The sequence below is a fragment of the Callospermophilus lateralis genome, chromosome 9 (genome assembly GCF_048772815.1).
Source record: "Callospermophilus lateralis isolate mCalLat2 chromosome 9, mCalLat2.hap1, whole genome shotgun sequence".
Lineage (NCBI taxonomy): Eukaryota > Metazoa > Chordata > Mammalia > Rodentia > Sciuridae > Callospermophilus > Callospermophilus lateralis.
The window spans coordinates 86,905,066-86,929,166 of record NC_135313.1 but is presented as its reverse complement, the minus strand read 5'-3'; the positions used below and the strand labels follow the sequence as shown (position 1 = coordinate 86,929,166).

Below are 24,101 nucleotides of genomic sequence, written 5' to 3'. Positions count from 1 at the left end.
AAATTCCTGGAGAATTGAACTAAAGTAGAAATATTTTTAACTTCCAAGTATTGCTAGTGTTGCATAGCTCTTATATCTCTTTTACCTAAAAATATTTCAATTTGCATTCAAATACTTGTAAAGCATTTAAATTGTTATAGGCCAGGCTATATAGGCAATGACCAAACAGAGTCCATTTTACCCTGAGACTCCATGTCATGTAAGAAAGGCTTCTCGCATGGGAAAACTTCACCTCTGTACCCACCAACAATTGCTTAGCACAGCATACTGGCAACCCAAAATGACAAAATTGTTCCTTCTATTCTTTATTCCTATACTTATGCAATGTACCCTAACTGCTTACAATGTAAATGATTGTACACTACTAGGTTCATTTTGACCTATTTCCCCTTCTGCTTATGATTTTAGATCTCAAGCTGTTTGTAGTTTTGAATCATAGCAACAGCCAAGTATGATTGATGTACTGATGTGCTTTACTTTTGGCTTTAAATTATAAAAGGTCTGTTCTAACTCCTGAAGGGGGTTGGAGGGTGCAGACTTGCAGCCTGCCCCTTGGCCCACCAGCTGGTGAATCCAGACCACTGGCTGGTAAATAAATATTTCATGTCCTGCTTCAAGAATGGCCCAGTGATTTATTGCAATCTCGCATAAAAAAAAGCATCCCCCAATCTTCCTTTCCCTTCCTAGATAAGGGTAGTTAGGGTACATTTAGAATAGTTTCCTTTCTTATATTTTTCCCCTCAACCCAAATGTAGAGATACCATACTTTATATGATTCACAGTGCTTCGGGAGAACAGGAGAACACTGTTTCCTGTCTCGACAATGGGCTAGGTGAAGAAAAAGCATGTCTTAGCAACACCACTGGAGTAGAGAAACTCACTTTTAAGGAATGCACATGAGGTCTGCATTGTCAAATAATCTCATTTCATATGTCAAATTATTTGAGCAGTACATCCTACATAAAATCAGAAGACAAACACAAGCTCTATGTTTTAAGGCCACAAAGATAGATATTGTTGACAATACTTGTGTGTTTTAGACTGCAATCTAGTTATATGGATACATACTAGGTAGCCTTTTGTCCCTTACACCCCTATACAGTCTTTGGGATTCCCTTTTGTCAATATTTTTTTCCTCTAAAATAAATATAATGTATTCTAAAATTCAATTTCAATATACAGGTTTGAATATAAAGGTTTGTTGTTTTTTTATTTTGGTTGGTTTTAGAAATTTGAGGTGGGACCAGATGAGGAACAATACTTCACATCTTGGGTTGCCATTAGATTCCTGAACCTGCAAGTGAAGAAGCTTGTCCTGACATATACTTTTGATGCATATGATACCACTGATCCATCTAGAGACCTATCCAAACTAAACCAGTGGCTTCTTACGATGAGTACATGCAACTCTTTGCCAGAACCCAGTCTGGAAGTGCCTGTCAGGGCATTAAAGGCCCCTCTCTTCCCAGAAGCAATCCTATGCTAGTTACTGACAGGAATAGTTGAAAAATAACACTCCCCCACACCTTTTGGTTAATTATCAGTATTCTACACTGCCTTTTAGAGTATCCTGGTAGTATTCCTATAGTTAGTCATCTGCTCAGTAACAAATCAATTACTGATTTCCTCTCTTTACTTGCTCTAATTCCATATTCCCTTACTGGAGGTTTCTGGGAATCATCTCCCAAATAAACCACCTGTTCTCACATCCCTTCAAGCAAAGGTCTAATACTGGATAAATTCATGACAACATTTATGCAACCTTTTATTCAACAACTATGTATTAATGCCTATCATCAACCACATATTGTTCTCAGCTCTGGGTTTTATAGTAACCGATGAAGCACACAGTTTTAATGCCTTCATTAAGCTTATATGCTAATGGCTGAGTGAGGGTTTGAGAGACAAAAGATAATGAAAAAAATTAAAAATATGTAGTCTTATAGAGAGAACAAAAGAAAGAGGGATAGAAAACATGTTTTATAGGGGAATTTCAAATAGAATGCACTGAGAATATAACATGAGGAAAGTAAGCTTGAAGATTGACAAAGTGAGGGATTAAGCTATTTTCTTGGAGAAAGAGCATCCTCATCAGTAATACTACTTTTGATGAATAAGCATCCAAGAGAATATCATGAGTACTAGATGGCTGAGTGCAGTAAGCAAGTACATTGGGGAAGAATGAGGGAGAAATCAGGAAGAACATCCTGTGTTGGGCAGGGTCACTCATGTCAGGTCAGGCTTTGTTTATGAAGAACTGTTCTTTCTATATCCTTCTCTGAAAAGAGCATTTCTATATGAACTTTCCCTAAAAACAAATTTCAAGCATTTATTCAGGTTTATCACTATGGAAATTTGAAGGATTACTAAAGAATTGTGACAACACAGAAACATAAATTTTGGAACTGCCATGATGGATTCTCTGTCTTGAATCTGATGGATAGTTTTCTTGTTCTCAGTTTTGGTATTTATGATTTTAAAGCTAGTAAGATGGCATATACTGATAAAGCATTCAGTAGGTTGTAATACTGCAAGAATCTATGAAAAATAAAAAGCAACTATTGGCAAGATATTTTGACTTAAAGTCAATAATTTTATTTTATTTCCTAGATTAACTGACTACAAGTAGCAAATAATTCTATTATGTCAATCAGAATTAACTTAATTATACCATTGTCATATTCAATATCAATACACTGAAATTTTGGTTATCTGAAAAGACACACAAGTAAATATTTTGGGGGTCCATATTTTCAAATTAATGTTTTCAGATTCAGTTTAAATTCTATATTTAATCTCAAGTTACAATAAATTGTTTGTCTAAAGTATGAAGCTTTTAAATTATGGAGCCAGGGCTGAAATCCTTACTATTTGACTCCAATATCTTAGAACAACTTGTTTGGAAATGAACACAAATAATACCCAAAACAAAGCTTTCTATTTGTTGTTGTCTTTTGTCATTTTACACTAACATTTTTGACCATAAGACTTTTTAAAAATGACTAAATTTGCATGCATGTCAAATTTGTGCCAAAGATAATTCAAGAAAGCATAGTTACCTTCACCATAAACCCTGGAAGCTACATGTCTACATCAGAGGTGGGAAGTTATATTCCTGAACTGAGAACAGGTTTACACTCTGAGATAAATATGAAGCCTTCAGTGACAAGATTTGTTACTGAACTGTTTTTTTTTTCCCCCATAATCTGGCATACTTCACATTTTCAGGGAAAGAAGCTAGCACATTAAAAATATATGGACCTCTCTCTCTCTCTCTCTCTCTCTCTCTCTCTCTCTCTCAGCATAGAATATGCCCCTTACTTGACTTACAGTTCAACTAGGTGCTACCTATCAATAAATGATCACATTAGCCTTTATCTTATTTCCTCATTGGCTGCCTAGTCAGCAAGGTATTGATTTTTTTAAAGATTCTGCTTACAGTATATGAATGTTCACTTGGCTTTACTCCCAAATGTCTTTAAAAAACCTTAATAGTGCACTTCTCTGTTAGATGTCTTTATTCACCTTTTAATAAGCCTGCTTGCCTCTTGTAATAATACTGCACCTTCTGTAGAATTATATTTATCAGTGAGACAGCAGGCTATGAAAGAAATGCAAAAAACCGATGCTTGAGCTAAATTTAATATGAACATTCAAATAAAGATGCCAATAAAATCCACATTTTAATACAAGTATTATACACTTGCAGAAAAGAAAGTGTCTCAATGGATAACACATGATTAAATCTGCTTTAATTTCACCACTCAAATATTCCTTTAATTCCTAAATGTATCACTATACACAATAAAAAAAAACAGAATTGTTCTTCATATAATAGTCTATTAATTCTAAGAAATAAAACAATTGGGACTTTAAAGCATTTATATAATGATATACTTTTATTATTATTAAGTTAATTTCCACAGAGAAAGCTGGTTGTAAGCATTATTACCACACTGGTTGAACCTATGAGTAGAAAGAGCAATTATATGGAAGAAGAAGTAAGAGAATCTCACTGAATAGGGGCCTGGGTTACTTTATTAGGACCATGCTGCCTGAATCACTTATTCATGTACGGGTTGATGATCCTTAATCTGAAATTCCATATCTGAAATGCTACAAATCCTGAATTTTTTTAAGCAACAGAATAGTGACACAAGTAGAAAATTCTACAATAGACGACATGATTTTCATACTAAAAATATTGTATAAAAGTACTTTCAGGCTGTGTACATAATGTGTATATGAAACAAATTATTTTGTGTTTAGACTTGGTTCCCATATGGAACATATTTCATTATGTATACATAACTATTCCAAAACATTTTTTAAAATCTGAAATTCGAAACAATTGTGGTCTCAAAAATTTTGGTTAAAGGATTTTCAACTTGTAACACCTTCACAAATTTGCAATTTTCCATTATTACCTCTACTGGTATTTATTTATTTTTTCCATTGTAAATTAGTAGGTATATATCTAATATATCATCAAGGAATCAATATTTTTCTACCAGAGATTTGAGCAAACTCTTCTTGTATCTTGATGAAATCATTTTGGGATAATAAATAAACTTTACAGAAGACAACCACATCTGTATAAAAAAAGATTTCTTTTTTTTTTTTTTGGCGGGGGGGAGGGCGGATAATGGGATTGATCTAAGGGGCACTCAAACACTGAGCCACATCCCCAGCATGATTTTGTATTTTATTTAGAGACAGGGTCTCCCTGAGTTACTTAGCACCTTGCTTTTTGCTGAGGCTGGCTTTAATTCTGTGATCCTCCTGCCTCAGCCTCCAAGCTGCTGGGATTATAGGCTGTGCCACCACACCCAACCAAAAATGTTTTCTTGAATCAATTAATGTAATAGAAATCATTAATGTGAAAATTTTAGTTAAGAGTAAAGAGAAACCTTTCTGAATTAAGTGTGCATTCTTCATTCTACATTATTTCTTCTCTCTTCGGTGTTGAAACTAACATGGATAAAAACTGATCATTAAGATAATTTAAACCATTTAATGGCAAATTAAAAAATATTTACTACATTGTTGTTATATGAACTATTTTCAGATTCTTCTTACTTGAATAATTAAGTTCCTTCATGGGAGACATTATCTCATAAACAATAATATCCAAACCTTTACATTAAGAAGTAAAAGCAACTCAGGGGCCTTATGTGAACTGTCCAAATCACATTGCTAGTTAGTGAGAGAAAGGTGATTAGACCCAAAGTCTGTGAGAAACGATGTTCACTGTGACTGGGCAGACTTTTGTTCAAATTTACTCTTAATGTTTATTACTGAGTGCTTTGACTTTAATTTCTGTTTCCCCACTTATTAAATAAGAATAATAATAGTAACAACCCCAGTAATAATTTAAATTTCATCTAATTTTAAGATTTCTTCAAGGATTATAAAAAAGTGACTGGCATATTCTAAGATCTCATTTAAACTTATCTTTCTCTCACCCAAATTTCTGCTTTTGTATCAGTTATGATGATAAAAAAGAAACCATATATTCACTCAAAAATATCAGATTATATATTCTTAATTGAAATAGTGGAGAAAAATTCTGAAAACAAGTAAAGAGTGTGAGTTTATAACAAGAACAAATATAGGAAATTTCTCAGGTGTCAGACTCTCATGAATATTAATGATCTGTTACCACTTTTTGGTTACTTCTGATGATCTTCAACAACCAAAACTTCATCTTTCCTTGGCCCACATCTTTAGCATTAGCTTTCCTTCAATATTGCCTTTCCGGGCTGGGGATGTGGCTCAAGCGGTAGTGAGCTCGCCTGGCATGCGTGTGGCCCGGGTTCGATCCTCAGCACCACATACAAAACAAAGATGTTGTGTCCGCCAATAACTAAAAAATAAATATTAAACTTCTCTCTCTCTCTCCCTCCCTCTCTCACTCTCCCTCCCTCTCTCACTCTTTCTTTAAAAAAAAAAAATATTGCCTTTCCTCCAAAGTCTGGTGACAAAATAAAGGAAGAACAGCAGACCTCAAAAGAGGCCATCCATTATTAGGTTTCTCTTCAAAGTTTCATGCAGTCTTCTTTAGGAATAGTCTCCACCTGTAACTCTTTTTAAGATTCATCAAAGCTAATATAACTCCAAGAATTTGTCTACTATTTCTTGACTTTACCATTTTACTAGCACTGATGATACTCAACATCTAAGTTAGTTCAAAAATTTCTCTATTTAAAAAATGACTTCATAAAGAACTTTCTCTGGGCTCATTGGAGAAAATGAAAGTAGACACTTGGAAATGAACAAGATAAACTATATTTTGGAAAACATGTAACAAAATTCAGAAAAATACATTGAATCAAATCTGAGTGTATCATGTGAAAATAGAGCATCCCTCTCTCCTTTTCTAAATGAGCATGAGTGCTCTCTCAGAGTCATCAGAAGTAGACTAGCCTTCAAAAGGAGAGCAAATTTCACTTAAATAACATCCACTCTATGTCAGATGCAATTAAATCATTTCTAGAATATAATCCTACTTAATCTTCAGAATGACTTTCTGATATATTGTTCATTTTAACATATAAATCCTGAGGCTTGTAAAGATTTACACACACTTGATATTGCATGAACTGTAAAACATAATTCAAATTATTTGCTGTTCTATATAATCTATCATGCTGTTAATATGATATTTGTAATAAATTTAAATATTCTGCTGATTTTTTACCATTTTTTTGGTTGTGACAATTTAATTAATTAGATGATTTTTCAAAAGCATTCATGAAGCATGCTTATGATATAGAATAATGGCAAAATATTTAAAGTCTTAAAAACCCATTATCCATCTGAGGATTTAACTAAGCATAATTACTTGAAAAATATTAGAAAATGTGAGTTAAAAATTTATTGTAAAGTCTGGGACATGTTTAAAAAATTAGTTTTAAGAAAAGCCCTAAATGTGACATTGTCAAATAGCATAAGAGAAGGTCAGTTCTAGTGCTTTAGCTTTAAATAAGTGTAAGTGTTAGACATTTTTTGCAGGGCAGGGGTCACTGGGTATTTAACCCAGAAACACTTTACCATTGAGCTTCATCCCCCAGTCCTTTTTATTTTATTTTTTTTATTTTGAGACAGGGTCTTACTAAGTTGCTTAGGGCATGGCTGAGGCTCACCTCAAATTTGCAATCCTCCTGTTGCAGCTGCCAGAGACACTGGGAATACAGGTATGTGCTACCACACCTGGCAAATCAAATGTCAGGAAAAATGGCCCTTTTTGTTTGTTCCCTGCCACCCTCCTTCTAATACTGGGTATTTAACCCAGGGCTTGGTGCATGTTAGGCAAGTGCCTTGCCACTGAGCTGCAAATGTAATACACTTACACTTAAATTATGCATGCATTCTTACACTTATGCATTGAAACTGAATATGCATACACACAATTCTATCCTGATGGATCTAAAATATTGGATTGACATCCCGAAGTTTATATATAGAAGCCTAAGGAGATAAATGAAGTCATCTTAATCTGTTATCTTCAGTTTTAAACTTCTTCTGTACTCCAGATGTATTAACATTGGTTTTCCTTTTTCTGCCAATGTTTAATAATGTTTGCTTTAGAGAAAATCCCTTTAGAGACATATCTAAGCTGAAAATTTGTCACTAAGAACCTGTGCTATTGCCTGCTGAAATGCAACACTACACCTAGGAATGCATTAGCTGAACCATTTTACCTTGCTCTGACTGACACTTAGCTCTAGTGTCAATGGTGCTGGTTTTTATGTTAAACTACAAACATCTAAACAAGATGACACTCAACATTTTTAAAATGATATTGCATATGCTATTATAAAATATTCTTTTAAAGAAAAAGGAAAACCTTAAAACTACTTTTATTTACTTGGCAGGCAATCACATACCAGGAACCATGCTAGTGTTGGTGTTATTTGCAAAAGTATTTGTTCCACATTAAGCAAAATATCATCTCCACCTCAGCATGAGATCTTGGCACAAAATTAAGTTGGTTCTTTTCAGAAAGGTTTCAATGTCTTCCTCTACTTATTTATAAAAAAGAAATCTAATTTCTAATGGAATTCAAAGTCTAGCAAGTTTTTTATTTTACTTTCTTAAAAATATTTCATATTTCTTCTGAAATACTGTCTAATGTCCATTTTAAAAAATTAACTGTGGAAATACAAATTACTTTATTGAAGACTTTTGCTTGTAAAAGCAATTAAAACCTACTGATTTAGTTTCAGTTTCTTTTTGTTCAAACAACCAAATTCCTGGACAATGGCCTCTATTATAAAAATAATAGAGAAGAAAATAATATTATCTTTGTTGTTTTGATCTGGTTATTTTAAGTCACCTAAACAATAAATGTTTCCAGGAAGTCAATTGCATGTGTTAGTGATTTATTTAATAAAAATATGCCCTGGAGAAGAAGTGCCTATGGGAAGTATGGGTTTAATCTCGCCATAAAACAAAGGATGCTTCCATTCCTCACTTACCACAGTTTTCCTGCCTATTCTTTGAAGGTTAACCTGAGTTCTGAGCAGAAGCAGAGATGTTGCCTATGTCCATAATCTCTCAGATCTTGGTCTCTCCATAAATGGCCTATCTTTTGCCATACACTCCTCTAGTCTTCAGGGAACTAAGGCAGCAGCTGCACTGAGAAGAGAATTAGTATAGTGGCCTTTGTTCCAGTTATTGTCATTAAAGTTCAGGTTTGGCTACTGACTACAAAACACTGATTGCCCTCAAGAGCCCACATGCTCCTATGAAATACATTTGTACCTGTGTTGAATTGATCTCTTCGTATGTATGTAATCACCACTCTTAAGCATCTTGCTAACATACATAAATTTCTCAATGTTGAAATAACCTATCACACCTACCCTTTCTGGTAGGCCAAACGGATACAAAATATAGTCATGCCTGAAAATCCAAAGTTATTTCACAACACTCACATTCATTTCTGGGTACCCCATATGGAGCCACAATACAAAGTATTTGATATTCTATGCTTATAATAATTAAAAGAAACCTCAAGTATCTATAATATCAGACTAAGTAAATTTTATAGTAAAGAATATTACAAGGAATAAAGGTTATTTCCTAATGACAAATAGGACAGTTCAAAAAGAGAAATATAATTCTAAGATTTTATGCATCAATAAATTTCAAAATACATGAATTAAAAAACTGGTAGTATTGCAAAGAGAAATAATTAAATGCACAAATATGGACCAATATTTTATACCCTAGAATAACTATCAGAATAAGCACTCACATACACACACACACACACACACATGCACATACATAATCAGCAAGGATAAAGAAAATGTAAACAGTACCATTGCTTAGCTTGATCTCATTGAGATATGTAGAACATTCTATTCAAGAACAGTAGATGACTTTCTTTACAAATACAAACAGAACCATTTTCAAGACAAACCACATTCTAGGCAATAAAAATATGTTGCTGTATGTTAAAGAATTCAAATCATGCAAAATATACACTTTGAATTGGAAAGAAATTAAAGACAAACAAGTATACAGACTATCCCCAATTATTTGGAAATGACATGTTCTATTTCTAAATAGAACATGTTCAACAAGTAGTAGAAAGTGAAGTCAAAAATAGTTAGAATGAAATTAAAAAGAAAACAAATATGTTTATGCATATGTATATATATGCATAAAATGTCTAATCTCTGTGAGATGCTGATAAACAAATGTTTAGGTAGAAATTTATGAAAAGAAACATTATATGTACTAGAAAAAAATGGTTTCATGTCAGTGACTTTACATAATAATAAATTAGAACAAGTAATTCCAAAGAAGGAAGAAAAGAGAATGAAAAGATGAGGAATAGTCTGCAAGGAAATAGTTGCAAAATATTTACCTAAACCAAGAACATATAATTTACATTGTTGAATTACACACACACACACACACACACACACACACGCACACACACACACACACACAGTAAATTTTTTAAAATGGGAAAATCACTGGAACAGATATTTTTCCACAAGAATATGTAGACAGATAATTAGCATATGAAATGATGTTTACTTACCATTAGTCACTAATGAAATACAATTAAATTTACAATGAGATATTATTACATACCTATCAGAACAGCAAAAATTTTAAAGTACCCAAACATTGGCAAGAATATGGAGAAAATTAAATTCTTTATTATACAAGAGGTACAACCTCTTTGGAAACAAATTTGTTATTTTTTTGAAAGTTAAAACGTAGTCATCATATGGTGCAGACTGTACTCCTAAAGAAGGAGTTTATCCATACAAAGACCAATGCATAAAGGCTCACTGCAGCTTAATTTGTAATTTTCTGAAACTGGAATCAACCAAAAAGATCATGAATTGGTGAGTGGACAAAAAATAGTGTGGTATATCCATACAATAGAACCCTTGTCAGTAATATGAAAAATTGAAATGTTCGATATAGCCATCAACATTATTAATTTAAAAATTATCAAACTAAGTGAAATAGGCCAGACAATATGAACTCAAGTTATAGGAATCTAGTTTATAAGTGTACAGAGTAATCTCTAATGATTGAAAGCAGTTCAAGTGGTTGTAAGGTATATAGGAGTTGGAAGGATGGAAATTTCTAGAGGTAAAAAGTATGTTCTAGAGGTAAAAAGTATGTTCTTGATTAAGTGATAGTTTCATGGGTTCCATTTATACTTGTTAAAACTTATCAAATTGTGCATTTTACATATTTACAATTTACTATATGTCAATTATACCTCAGAAAAACTGTGGCACAAATAAACAGGACTCAGAAATACAGTGCATGTACATAATTATGTTTATAAAATTTTGCAAAAACTATACAAAATTTTAAAATTTGTTGAGTCATATGTCCTGTAACATTTATTGTTGGATATATCTTATGTCATATACTTTTTTATTAATTCTAATTATGTATTACCTTTACCCCTTACTTGAAAAGAAATGCAAGATTTCATAGAACCATTCTATAATTTTATAAAATTTTATACTATATAGTTAAATATTTTGTGGCCGTTCCTCTCTCTCTCACTCTCTTTTATTTATTCTTTCCAGATATACATGACAGTAGCGTGTATTGTTCTGTCTTATACATACATAGAATAAAACTAACTTGTTGCAATTAGAAATGCATCACTGTGATTGTATATGATGTGGAGTTACATTGGGACTCTATTCATATATAAGGATAGGAAAGATATGTCTGATTCATTCTACTGTCTTTTCTATTCCCAACTCCCCTCCTTTCCTTCATTCCCCTGTATCTAGTCCAGTAAACTTCTATCTTCCCCTCATTTGTTGTGGGTTAGTGTCCACATATCAGAGGGAACATTCTACCATTGGTTTTTTGGGTACTGGCTTATTTCACTTAGCCTGATACTTTCCAGTTCCATCCGCTTACAGGCAAATGACATAATTCATCCTTCTTTATGGCTGAGCAACATTCCATTGTGTGTATATACCACATTTTCTTTATCAATTCATTTGCTGTAGGGTAGATACCTAGTTTGGTTAACCCTGGTACTTGGAATTGAATGCAGGGGAGCTTTTCACTGATCTGTATTCCTAATCCTTTTATTTTATTTTTTTCTTTTTTGAAACAAGATTCACCAAGTTGCTGAGGCTACCCTCAAACTTTGATTCTCCTGCCTCCATTTCCTGAATTGCTAGGATTACAGGTGTGTACCAATGTATCCCACTCATTCTCTATTACAAGACGAATAGCTGGTTATTTTAGCCCATAGCAATTCTAATTATTGGGAAAACAGGTACTCATGAAAGGGGCAAAAGATATTTCTTGAGGATCCACTATGTGCTATATATTCATATACATCTCTCTCATCAGCTTTCTAAGACAAAGTGCATTACAACCATTTACAAATGAAGAAACAATAGAGATCAGAAAAAATTCTACCTGACTAATAAGTGTTTTAATAAAGAACAAAGCTCTGTTGTAGGTAACTTCAGAGTTTAGAAATACTTCATGAACCTCCCTAATGTTCTGGCACAGCACATTTGCCTTCCTGCAGATGAAGAGGCACATCTCCTCCTATAGGCTTGACAGAACCTGTTAGCAATTCTGCACCTTATAATCTAAGTCAATTTTGCACACTAATCAAGGCCACACTGATGAAGTGATTGGTGGGGGAAGTGATTACATTAAAATAAAAAATAAAATAATAAATAGAACATATAAATACAAAAATGGAAACTAGAATTCCAACGTGGATGTAAGAGACAAATACCCATTTGGCTGAACCAACTAAAATATGTACCGTCTTTTATTTCTTTCCTTCACTCATTCCTTAAATATTTATTTGCGACAGATTCTGTACTAGGTACTACATAATATATTAGGAAGTATAAGATATATAGAATTCATCTCTGGAACTTGTAATGTGATAAGGGAGACAATAAACTTCATTTGATCACAAGATACAAATACATAAATATATGATTTGGCAGAATCTATAGAAAATCTCTGAAATTTAAAGAGGGAGTCATACAAGTAGGCCAGGAATCAATAGTGTGAACACCTGTTTTATTTGCTTCAAAACAAATAAAGGCTTATATCAATAGAGAATGCTGACATAATCAGCATGTTATCTGACCAAAAGTCACATATTCCTTCCAGTAGAGCATAACCAAAGCACAGAAATTTGGAAGGTTTCAAGGGAGATATACAAAGGTGAATATAGGATGGAAAATATAACTCTTGTGCAGAGATTTAAAAACTTAAATCATTTGCCTGGAGAAAAGTGGTGAAGGAATTTAGTTTGAGACCTTTTAAATGAGACATTTTTTATTTCACAAACAATAGCATTAGGTAATTCACAATTTTGGTTCAAAAGAACAAAAAGAAGAAATCAGCTCTAATTTATAGAATGAGGAATTTATTTATATACAAAAAAGTGTCCTTTGTTTATTCACATTGGGTATGAAAGATGTGGCTTCACTTTAACCTGATGATATTAAAGACCCTTTCCACACTAAAATTCAATGAACTTTAAAACAATTTATGCATTGTTGATGGCACTGAGTGGAGTAGACATTTTCAGTCCTTTCTTTTTTATTGTAACTTAGAAATGCATTCCATGTTAATTCAACAACATTGTTAGTGAACACTTTCCATCTGTCAGTAAGATGCTGAAAATTACTGAGTCATAGCACAGTGCCAAAAAATGAAACTAAGTGGATGGATAATTTGCACTATCAAGAAGCAGTAAATTCCAGCTGTGAAAACTGAATGGTACAAAAAAAGCCCTGGAATTTAAGTTTGGCACTACTACCCCTCACCCCACACCAATAGCTTCTGGATGTTAGTCATAACCTTTTGCCAGTGAAGTCACATGTAATTACTTTGGGCTTAATTTTTCTAAACTAGAATTTTTTAGCATGTTAATTTCTTGCATTTGTTTCAGTGCCAACAAATAAAGCATTTGGTGCCAAAACTTAACTGCATCTTCCAAAAAAAGACATGGACAATTCAATCTCACTGGTCAATTACCAAGTTCCATAATATGAGAAAAAGTAAAAGAAATGCTTTCTTATTATTAAACCTTTCAAAAAATTGGAACAAGGCACAGTGTTAATAAATTTTCCTCAGCATGGTAAGGTTTTTGGAAGTAGGTTAAGAGTAATATCAGGATGAAGATATATTCAAATATTCTATTCTCAGTAGCCATTCATATTTTAAACTATTTAGTGATCATTTATTCATCCAATATTGATAAGACTAATTTACAGTAATAATTTTAGAATTGTTTCTCTTTACTAATAAATCCTTAGTATTGTTTACTATTTATTTAGATTATATGAAACTTTTGAAAAAGAACATTGTTCAGGCAATTGTTTTAAAAGTATTATTACAGTTCTTTAATATAAAGTTAGAGTTTTAGAAAGGTCTCCATTCCCTAAAAATACTGCTGGTATGTACTTAACACACACACACACACACACACACACACACACACACACACACATACACACACACACAGTATTCCAGACATTATCAGTGAATATAACTTGACTCACCTATACATAGAATATGTTGTAAAAGTTTCTATCATAAAAATCATAGTTCTAGAAAAGTTTCAGGAAGGAGAAAATACCTGATTTCCAAATTACAATATGTCTGTGTTTATTTATTCAGGAAATCAAGAATATTTACTCCTAAACTTATATATCCTTAAAGTTTCACACTGTAGATGGCTGCCCCAGAAGACTAATTGTTTTGAGAATATCTGGAACATGTGCATCACAAAATTCTATACCAGCACTTTTAATTTTAAAGTAAAAAAAAATGAGAACTGATTAGATTGAAAAAATTTCTTGAAAAACATCATATGGCATAGATAGTTTGGTCCAGTCAGAATTCTATAAAAAATCTTCAAGTAAAAAAATACAGATTTTAAAAATAAGAAAAAAATATGTGGCTTAATTTACAGCCTTATCAAGTTTTGAAGGAGACGAATACATTTATATGAACTAATGCTACTCATTCTTTAAAATAAATTATATGAGTAAACCTATAGAGCCATTGTCAGAAACAGAATGAGTGAAGACTCTCACCGACTGTGGAATAGATTTAATCCTGCCTTTATGAAAGTTAATTTTACATGTCATGTTTAAATTTGTCTCTGAATTTATAATATAACTATGGCCTAAATTTATCATACAAAATTCCAAGTGACCTTTCTTAATTGAACTTTCCCATGCTCTTAGGAAATTCATGAACATTTATGAAACATACCCATGAACAAAAGTTATAGACATTTAAAAAGAAAGACCATTTCTCCAATGTTGTAGTGTCAAAATATAATATAAACTGAGGCAGTCATAGCATGTTGGAGGAAGGGAACTCCCTATACAGTGTGCTGCTGTCATAGTCCCCATGGAGAAGGACCAAGAGTGGCACATGTGATTCAGAATTGCAAGCTGGGAATCCCACACCAGAGAGTTAAACTGTGTGTGAACATCATGCTGGATAACAGAATGGCTGGTGAGAAGTTATGTCCTATTCAATTCTCTTTCATTCTTTCTAGTTGCATCATTATAAAAAGTTTGTTGTGGATAGAGAGGGCTTCTCTAACACTCACTAATGACCCTGAACTTTAAAATGTCAGTGTAAAAATAGAAATGTTCCAAAGTGAGATTTAATAACAAATTTGCTCATTGTACTTGAGTTTTTTACCTTTAGGGCAAACTACTAGGTTTCCTTTTCAGGTCACAATCACTGGTGTGTTCTTGCAGGGAGGGGAATTTTATAGCTGACTTGTTTAGAATTTCCCACTGATGAATAGTAATAGAGAAAGCAGAGTGAACTTCAGTTGGTTTATTATTGCTTTCAAAATACCTACACGCAATATATCCTTATATTGCCATTCTTACTCTTGCTTACTCACCATGATTTACAAGTATTATGATTTTTAAAAAAATATTTAAATTCGCATTTTTCTTGACATTTTATTATTCCATTTATGTAAGGATCATGTTTATCTGTTTCTCTGCAAACTATTGCAGATCAAGGAAGATGTTTTGAGAATAATGGTTAAGAATATGAGCATGGGGCCAAATCTCATGGATTCAAATACTTGCTCATTCTCCACTTGAGTGACAATAACAAATGTATTTACAGTTCCTGAGTCTTATATCTCAACCTATAAAATAGGGATACTAACAGTTTAGCCTTCATAATTTCATTGTGATATAATCCACATAATGTACTTCGCACAATGCCCAGCACATGATGTTTGCTTTTTTGTTTATTTGTTTTTTGTGCTAGGGATTGAACACAGGGGTGCTTTACTACTGAGGCACATCCCCAGTCCTTTTTATGTTTTATTTTGAAACAGGGTCTTTATCAGTTACTGGGGCTGGCTTTGAACTCATGTCAGCCTCCCGATATGATATGCTTTTCAAACGATTATTTATACCAATTATTGAAATTCTTTAAATTCCACATCATTAATATAAATGGGTTACTTAACATTTCCACATGTGTTTATAGATTTCTCCAAAAAATGAACATCATAAAGATAACAAGATTAATCAAATATGTAAAGCATTTAAGGGAAATGGAAAATATAAACAGGGCTCAATGTTGTAGGATGGAGTGTTGATGTATATGAAATTTAAAGTGCCTGGTGTTTTCTTCTGTTTAGGAAGAAAAAAACATTGACTTAAGGGCTCTTGAAGTATAACTATGTGAATACTTTTTAAAAATTCTTTATTTATAATACTGGATTTCAAAATATATATTCCCAATGTTAATTTTTAAAAATGTTGAAAAACTAAACTGCAATTATTTTTTCAGGCATTCAAGAAAATGACATGGTAAATCCTAAATTAGTATAGGTACACTCTTGCATATATCATATGTTAGTAATTCTCAAATTTCTTCACTTTGATTCAATTAAATATCCTTTCCTCATTCAACTGTCATTGTTCTTCCTGACTCAACTCAATTATCAGAATGGGAAGTTGGTAAAATGATTTATGATTAGAGAAAATAGTTTCCTATACTTGCATGATTCTTGATAATTAACCAATTTTTTTTTCTGCTTACTGTTTAGTTATCAATCTTTTGGTCTTGAACATTGCAAAGACCACACCAAAGAACTGGGAAGTAATTCCAAAGACTCCTCTTGGAGCAGCAGTCACAATCAGACTGGGTGTACACCAATTCCAGCAACTGAATGTTCTTTCACAGAAGTTCTAGAATGTGTATTCACAAAGAAGTACCACATATATCACCTATGGACATTTTAAAGAAACCATAGAAATATCCAAAAAGTTGTAACTTCCTGATATAGAGGCAAGATTGTTAACTGACAGAAGTGCATGATTTGATGAAACACAACCTTGATTAATTAGAATTAGATAACACTGTGGATAGTCTCATTACATCTTGTTTTGGGGATTCAGAAGCTAATTATGAATAAGATATAAACAAATTCCATATTTGATTTAAAATATTTAATCTAATAAAAATGTACAAATAAAGATTGTAAAGCTATACAATACTATTAAATCATATAAGAAGTTATTCCCACTATAATTTACTTGATAATAAAAGAATTGGATTAAAGTTTAGATATGTCTTCAAAAAATTCAAACAGGTTATGTATTATTACAGGGTCGACAGCTCACTTAACCAAAATTGTATGAAAAGAACTTATAATCTAAACACAAGTTCCAAGAATTCTGATATGGAAATTTGACTGTCTGCCACTCATATTTAAATATAAATTCTTAAAACACTAAATTCCTGAATAATTGATTTTAATAAGCTATAATAAATTAATAACCATTTACTTTAATTTTATATTGGCATTCCAACAAATAATTGCTAAAATACTATTGTAGATATACAGATATTATGTAACTATTAATTCAGAATTAATATTAATAAATGAACTAAAATAACAGATTTGATTACCCTAGGAAAATATAGTTCACATAATTCACAGGCTATCAAAAAGATACTTTGGAAATGTACTAGAATAACATGAAGTTTAACAAATAATATAATTTTACATTTCTTCTGGCTTTTCTTAAATATTGGTCAAAATTTAGTATCTATACCAAAAAGGAATATGTATATACTTAGTATATGTGGTCTTAGGATATAGAATCAAAAAGAAAACAATATGGATAGTGTTATAGTTTGGATATGAAGTCTTGAATATTACAAAGACCCAAAACTCCTGTGTTTCTTTAGAAATATTCAGAGGTGAAATGATTGGATTGTGAGAGCTGTAACCTAATCAGTTCATCTTAGTTTGAAGGGACTGACTAGGTGATATTGGTACGCAGGTGGGCATGGTTGGAGGAGATGGGTCACTGGGGACATTCCCTGGAAGGTTCTCTCTTCCTGTGGCTCTTCTCCCTCCTCACTCTTTCTCTGTGCTTTCTTGCTGCTAAGTCTTAATCAGCTACCCTCTGCCACGTCTTTGAACCATGATGCCTCACCTTGGACCCAGAGTAATAGAGTTGGCCACCTATAGACTAAGACCTCTGAAACCATCAAGTGCAAACAAACTTTTGCTTCTCCAACTTATTCTCGTCAGGCATTTAGGTTACAGTGAGGCAAAAGCTGAATGAAACAGATAATATGATTCACAGGAGTGATAAACCTCATTTCACAGAAAGATCTGTTTTCTATTTCTTAAATAATACTTTTCATGTCACTTCTACTTTGGGTCAAGGAGAGTCCTCATGGAAAATTTCTGTGGATAGTTTTTCAATATGCAGATATTTGGAGAAACAAGAATGTTAATTATAAGGTTAAAATTTTAGATCATATTAAGAATAAACACTAACTTACTCATATATCCAAAATTGAGAAAGAAGTGGCAAATTTACCTCAAAGTAAATCCTACATCACTTCTTCCATTGTTTTTCACATGGTCACTGAACATACAAATGGTGACTTCATTAAAAATCTAGCCCAGTGTATGTGCATCCTAGGCAATAAATTAAGGCTGATTGAACAACAGAATCATTACCTACCTATATAATATCTGTTAAGTATACAGAGATAACAAAGCCAATACATGATAAAGTTAGAACTTTCTAAAATAATGTGTTTTTTCTCATTATTATATTAAGTCCTAAAGTATTAATGGATCAAAATGAATAGTTTCTCATAAATAAAACATAACAAACTGATTTTAACTGATAAGCACAAATCTAACTTTCTTTTAATAGGATTTTAAAAAATCAAGCTTTCCACACTACACATAGATGGAACACCATGTGTTGGTGCTGAATAAAGACAATATAATCCTTCATTCTAATTATTTTTTTCACTAACATGCAACTTAATCACACAAGCATGGTATTAAGCAAAATTGAATAACATCTGAAAATACAAACAGTAGAATATTCTCCATGGAAATCTCAGCCCAAAGGATACCTGAATAGACTCTTATATACTAAAAACTTACAAATCAAAACAAAGATAATTAGTGTTTTTCCAAAAGTAGGCCTAGGAAGAAAATGTTTTAAATTTCTACATTTCTTGCTCATTTCTTTTCTGTTCTTTTCCTGTAAAGTGTCAGATTCTTATTTGTTTCACATACTACTTTGAATCTCCAGCTAGATATGTGTGTGTGTGTGTGTGTGTGTGAGAGAGAGAGAGAGAGAGAGAGAGAAAGAGAGAAAGAGAGAAAGAGAGAGTGTATGTGTGTGTATGTGTGTGTGTTTCTGTGTCTGTGTCTCTCTGTCTGTCTAGAGAATCAAATAAACTTGGCAAAGTTTGAGAAGGCAGTATAACAAAGATAAAGTTTTTCAAAGAAAAATATAACAGAATGTTTAATTTCTGATTCAATGTCTTTTTGAAATTTCAACTGCTTCAACCAGCTTTCTTATTAAATCAAATTGGGTTCTTTGTGAACTCAATTTTAATCCCTAGTGGACAAAAAGCTATTTCCTCTCATGGTTTTTACTATGGATATACCCAGAGACTAGAATATTTGGCATGCCTCCAGACTCATTGTGTGGGCTCCTTGTTAGTTTTGTGCAACAAAATTTAAATCTCACCATTTTCGTATGTTGTTAAGAGGAAAAAATAAATAAAAAGACATCAACAAATAATTGCACATCCATTTGGTGGAGACAGTTGATGTATGAAAGTTCTTGAAATAAAAGCATGAAAGCTAAAAAAAAAAAGTGTTGTATTCAACTTTGACTAGTTAATAATTCACATATAGCCCATTCATTTTTTTGTATGAAAGCTAGAAGGAAATTTCCTGGTTCCATTCATACTGCCAGGCAATCCTTGAAAGACTATTGGAACCAAAATATTTCAACATAAGTGTTGCTTTACTCTCCTTCTCTCTCACACACAAATACAATTACACAAAGAAACATCATTGAAAGAGAAAAGGAAAAAATATTACATTTTGCAGAGCAAACAGTGAGAAAGAAGCATAATATCAAAACTTTTACCATGAAATGTAGCAAGATAATACTGTAAAATATATTAGTGAATTAACAGCAGCTTACTTGCATATAGAAAGTAATTTCTCCACATTACTATTTTTAAGGAAAAAAATGAATTAATTCATTCTTATTATAACTACTTAAAAATATGGAAATGTACCAGAAGTTAAACGATTATTTTACAAAAATCTTTCATTTAAAGGAACAATGATGGTTCACACACACATCATATATTTAAAGGAACAATAAGAGCCATATAATCATTTTTAAAAGTTGCAAAATTAGATTATTAACCACACAAACTCCAGTGGCACTTACATACCAAGTAATATGTCCAAAGGTAGGCTGAGAGATAATGATTCCTTAGGATGTTATTAAGTACATTTTCAAATCATCAGGTCAAAAAAAGTATAGGATAAAAAACTTGGAAAACAGTAAGTAAAATCATTTAATATTAATTTCTCTTACTCATGTTATATCAATCCAGTTATTTTGCCAGAATAAAGGGTGGAATAGGCAAAGAACACTTCAATTAATGACTAAGACATGATGTAGAAGGTAGTTTCTTTCGTACATGTAGAGGGAACAGAACATCCACCTCTAGTCTCTGGTATTGTGAGAAGGAGAATCAGAAGCTAAATAAGGAGCTCAGCTACACATATCCTCAAGACAATAGGACAGAATGCCCATTGACTTGGACTCAGCCAGGAGAGCTGGGAAGAATACCCAGATGTTTGGGAGAGAAGTCTGCTCCTATGTCGCATCCCTTACATTAGGTGGATGCGACAGTCAGCAAAGTTCAGGAACCATTCTATGACATTAAAAGTGGTGGCAGTTAGATAAATAAGCAGGAGGTAACATTTCCAGTTTTTGTTGTTGTTGTTGTTATTTTTTTGTCTCACCGTTACTCTCTCTGTTTCTCTCTCTGTTTTCTCATTCTACATTTGTTTTATTTATACAATTTAAAGCTAAGTAAAACAAATCATAACAAAAATAGTTTCAGTTAGGATAGGTCAACAGAGATCAAACTACAATGCTATTACTTTATAATTGAAAAAATACAATCAATCATAATGACACATAAATATAACTACTGGTGCTGAGAAATAAGAAGGAAGCTCTAGGTGAATTTCTAGAGTGCTATACTGTACAGGTTTATAGAGAATCATGCCCTAAATTTACACTGGACTACAAAAGTAAGGAAGGAAACTAAAATGCAAATGGATTGCAAATCGAGGTCTTTCAATAAAGAGACAGTTGACACAAGTCTAATCTATACACTGCTGGGACCTGAGAACATGGATCAAACACATTGAAATAGCAAAACACATTGCATTTTCCTCACAAAGAAGCACATATGACTGCCTCAAACAATAAGACCTTCAAATGGTAGAGTTAACCTTTAAAACATACATCTATTTCTCACTCAATGAAAGCCTCAAAGAAAAAGCATCCAAATCCCATGGTGTATTTATAGAATTTGCATAAATATGTGACATATTTATTTTTATTGATAAAAAGAGGTGGTTTCTTATCCTCTTCAAATATTAGGATTGTTTGAATATGATAGGATAGAAAGGGAAGGTAGGAGGGGAGATAAAGGGAAGTTAGATAACAGGTACCCAAGCACAGTTAGATAGAAGTAATAAATTCTAGCATTCTACAATACAGTGGTTGACTAGAGTTCACAATGACATATTATGCATTTTATGAATAACTAGAAGAGAGACACTTGAAGTGTTCAAATATGATGTACTTATTAGGGGAATGAAAGTGTTAATCACCCTGATTTGTTCAGTATGTATTCTATGCATGTATTGAAATGTTACACAGTACCTTATTAATGTGTACAATCATTACATATTAATCCAAAATTGAAAAGAATTTGAGTGCAGTGGTGCATATCAGTAATCCCAGCAACTTGGGAGACTGAGACAGTAGAAAGCTAAGTTCAAGGATAGCCTAGAAATTTAGGGGAACCCCATCTCAAAATTAAAAAGGGGGTGGGGTGGGGAAAGTAGCTTTAAAAAAAGTGGCTGATTACACATAATTAAGGAGATAGATATGTTAGCTTTCCTTATTTGGTCATTGGGCACTGTATATGTATATTTAATTATCACCCTGCATCCCACAAATTTATACAATTAAAATAATAGTCAGATATGGTGGCACACCCCTGCAGTCCCAACAACTATGGCAGGAGGATTACAAGTTCAAGGATAACCTCAGAAACTTGGCAAGGCCCTAAGCACCTTAGTGAGACCCTGTCTCAAGATAAAAAATATATATATAAATAAATTTTTAAAGGGCTGAGCATGTGATTCAATGATTAAGCATCCTGGGTACAATTCCCAGTACTGAAAATAATAAAAAAACTAATAATAGAAAATGAGGAATGTGAAATGCTATGCTAAAATATGACATAAAGAAGTTTCATGAAATTAACTTAGAATTTACCCACCATGAAATTTTATTGTGAGTTTATGACTAATCAAATGTCAGCACTTCTGCCCTGCCTGCATCTATGAATATGTATGTGTGTGTATTCTGGTCTCAAAATTATAGCAGTATTTGTGACTGGTAGAGTTCCATATAATGACATTATTAAAAGTACCTAAATATTTTTTTCTCTTTATATAGGAAGAATGAGGTATATTTATTCTTATGTCCACAAGAGGTTCTAAGCAGATGTGTCAGGGTCAAACAACCCTAGATTCAGGGCCAAGTTTACCACATGGTAGCTGTGGTACTTTTGGCAAGTTACCTAAAGTCCCAGTGCTTCATTCACTTTTTAATGAGTAAAATAAAGATAATAAAGAGAAAAGAGAGATAATCATGTAAAGTCTGTAACATTTCCTGGCCTATACAACAACTAAGTATTAAGCATTACCATTAATTAAGATGATGGATCAAAATTGATTTCAGCAATATAAGCTAACAAAAAAAGTTAAATCATACCAAAGTGAGGAGGATAAAATACAGAAATATAGAAATAGCATTCCAGCCAAAAAAGTTATTCGAAATTAATGTCATTATTCCACTTTTGCATGATAAACAAAAATGTAAAAGACAACAAAACAAACTAGCCAGTAACATAAACCAACCTACTAAAGTCCTTAATAATTATTATAGAAAAACTGGTGATGATATGCAATTTCAGTGTTTGTGAATTTAATGTGAAGATCAATTACACAGAATGGTAAATGGCAATTTTATAATACTGTCATAAGTTATAAGGATTACATATTCCAAAGACACAATTAGGAAGGCAGAATTAGGAAAATAACTTAGAGACATGTTATTATTGCCAGTGATTACATATGTAGCTTATAAGTGTTATTCAATATAAATGGAATTTTAGAGCACCTAAAGCTTTTCATTATTTCCAGTTCCGTCATAAAAATTAAATGAGAATAATGTGGAAATCAAGCAAATGCATTTATACAATTCTGACCATGCAGCCAGAAAGTTCTATGTTTAATTTGGACAAATTTTGTCTTTTCTAATCAATTACTGGACTAAATTCATTCTTATCTCTAAAAATGAGAACTTGGCACATATGCCTATAAAATAAGCTCCAGTAAGTTTTAATAAACATTGATAAAATGAATTACACATAGGAACTACTCATATCAATTTCATTCTTGACACTTTCAGAATGGAATAAAATGCATTCAACAAAACAATGTGATCTCCATTTCTGGCAATGTTAATTCAGAAATATTGTAAGTAAAATATTTTTATGAAACTGTTAATGTTTGAGAAATAAATGCCATCTTAAGTAATCACTTCCATTAAAACATACTTAAAGCTTTTCATCCATTGTCTTCACTATGTTTAAAAATGAAGAATAACAATCATTGAATCAATGGGGAATTAATGGATTTAAGCAGAGAAGTGAATTCTAGAATCATGTGAAAATGCCATTTTCTTGTTCTAGTCACTAAATTTTAATATCATGTCCACACTTGAGTATAGGAAGATGAGAGTCTTACCTCACCTTTTAAATTTGACTGTTAGAAGCAGTTTTGAGTTATACTAAAAAATACTTATTCTTTAGTCTTACCCCTCTCTACTTTCTAAAACAGCTAAGTTGTTATATCACTAGGAGACAAAATTTTCTCATCGAAG

General features: G+C 32.4%; 1 protein-coding gene across 1 annotated transcript in view; it reads right to left on the bottom strand.

Annotated features, from left to right (window-relative positions):
* Window positions 1–24,101, bottom strand: part of Lrp1b (LDL receptor related protein 1B) — a 1,566,902-nt gene that overhangs the window by 165,657 nt on the left and 1,377,144 nt on the right. The gene's annotated exons all lie outside the window — the stretch shown is intronic.